We start from the raw sequence: 2494 nt of genomic DNA on the forward strand, positions 1-2494 counted from the left end.
ACAGGGGGCAGAGAGGACAGAAAGAGAAAGGGGTGCCATGGAGTCGGGTCAAGAGCTCGGAATAAAAACTAGGAAGACACAGATTGAAGAAAAAGAACGGGCGTCACATTGTAGACAGATGCAGGGACGAAAAGTTCATGAAACATGGACTGAAATCTCCACATGTGCATTACTTCAGAGTAAGGAAGCAGTTAAGTCTGAGACGAGACGTGCTTCGTCAAATCATCACTCTGTTAGTAGCTATCACTTCCTCCCTGCCTCCTCCCCTCGCTCGCTCCATGTGTCTTGTTCAGGGAATAGAGACAGAGGAGGGAGGCAGTGCCCCTTTCTACTCTCTCTCCCTTTTTCATCTTCCTCTCTCTCAACTCCTCTATTTCTTTATTTCTGCACCGAGGGGATTCACACACTCCCTGCTTCTGTTCCTTTACCTTCTTATCTCCGCTGTTTCCTTTTCACACTGCGAAACACATTATGACAGGTCATATTTAGTAACATATTCTATGTTAAAAAAAAACAAGTCTCATTTTCTTGATCCTACTGGGCTGATCTGCCTTATTCGGCCTTGTTTCAATGTAGCTAGCCTTGTTCACAGAAAAATTTGTTCAACTAGTGAAGCTGCATTGCAAACAAGTGGGATTATCTCATCCCACTGGTGGATGTTTTCACCTTGTTTGAAGAAAAACAAGATTTTACAACTGAACCTGAGACAAATGACTGTTAAGATGGGGATTTTTTGCTGTGTGGCCTCTCTCATTCTTTCTGTCCTCTGTGTCTTGTCGTGTTTTCCTTCAGTGATTTTATCTGTAACCAAAACAAAGGCAGCCGGTGTTACAGAGGCACACTGCGCCTATTAAAAACTAAAGGCCCAAGATTTACAGCACAAAACTGGCTTCACAAGGAGCTGGAAACTGGAAATGCTCATCAGGAAGGCAGGAAGAATCAGAGTCCTTGTAATACACAGAGAAAAAGACTCAAGTCATTTAGTCTCATATTCAGTCTTCAAATATTGCTTTTCCTGAAAAAAAAAAGAAAATCTGCCAGCAGGATGAGATAATCTCACTTGTTTCCAATGCAGTTTTGCTTGTTTCTGTAATTTCCCTGGGAACAAGAATAATCACGGCCAAATAAAGAAGATCAGCTCACTAGGATCAAGAAAATGACACTTGATTCAAGAAAATGTGGGAAACAAGTTTGGAAACACATGGGATTATCCCATCCCACTCCCAGATTTTTTTTTACCTGGTTAAAAGACACAAAGATTAGAATTATGCTAAAATGGAGATTTTTGTTATAGTGGACAACAAGGAGGAGTAAGAGAGGGAGAGAAAAGGGAGAAGAACAGGGAGGGGTGGAGAGGAATAGAGTCAGTCGTTTTGGTGCAGACAGAAAGAGAAATAATGAGGGAGATGGAGAGAGAACGAGAAGATTAGAGATTGAGAGAGAGAGAAAGAGGGAGAGGGAGAGAGAAAGAGAGAAAGAGAGAGAGAGTTGCCAGAATTAGCAAATAACAAAACGATTATAAAGGAGAGGAGAGAGAAGAAGGCAGGAGGTCAAATGGTTGAGAAACACACAGCAAGAGAGCAGGAGAAAGAGAGAAGGAGGCAGAGACAATGAAGAAAAAAATCACAAAGTTGAGAGAGGGTGTGTGTGTGTGTGTGTGTGTGTGTGTGTGTGGAGGCAAAGCTTTCCACCAGAGCAGTCCAGTGCAGTCAGTCTTATACTATTAGCCACAATGACACGCGGCTCGGGCACACTGAGTGTTTATTAGGCTATATAAGCCAGGCTCTCTCTCTCTCTCTCTTTCCCTCTCCCTCCCTCTCTCTCTCCCTCTCTCTCTCTCATATTTAACAGTACTGGAAACTTCTGCGCTGAGAAGTGGGAATAGAAAGTAGCGTCATACTGGCCAGATAACTGAATGGGAGAGAGACTGAGACACAAACACAGACATAGAGACACGAGAGAAACAGACATACACACACACACACACACACACACACACACACACACACACACAAAGAGAAATACAGACCTGCACACGCACACACTAACACCAAAACACTCACACACACTGTACACACACACACACACACACACACACACACACACACACACACACACACAAACACAGAGTGGGTGATGAGCACAGCTGTGACTTCCTGCTTTTTGGCTCTGGAGACCCCTCACCAGACTCTTGGGGGGTCCCATGGGAGAAGGAGGGGTGGAGTGTGAAAGAGAGAAGAGTGTGTGTGTGTGTGTGTGTGTGTGTGTGTGTGTGTGTGCGCGTGCGTGTGCGCTACATGGAATGTTCACTGTGGAAAATATGTGCAGCAGGATGGTTTGTATGTACAGTGCAGAGTGAAGACACACGGGGTGAAGGATGCAATAGTGTGCAAAAGAGCAGGCAGGGTCCCCAAAATAACAGGCAAAACACACACAAACACATACACATACACACACATACACACACACACACACACACACACACACACACAAA

Source organism: Myripristis murdjan, chromosome 18, assembly GCF_902150065.1.
Source record: "Myripristis murdjan chromosome 18, fMyrMur1.1, whole genome shotgun sequence".
Classification (NCBI taxonomy): Eukaryota; Metazoa; Chordata; class Actinopteri; order Holocentriformes; family Holocentridae; genus Myripristis; species Myripristis murdjan.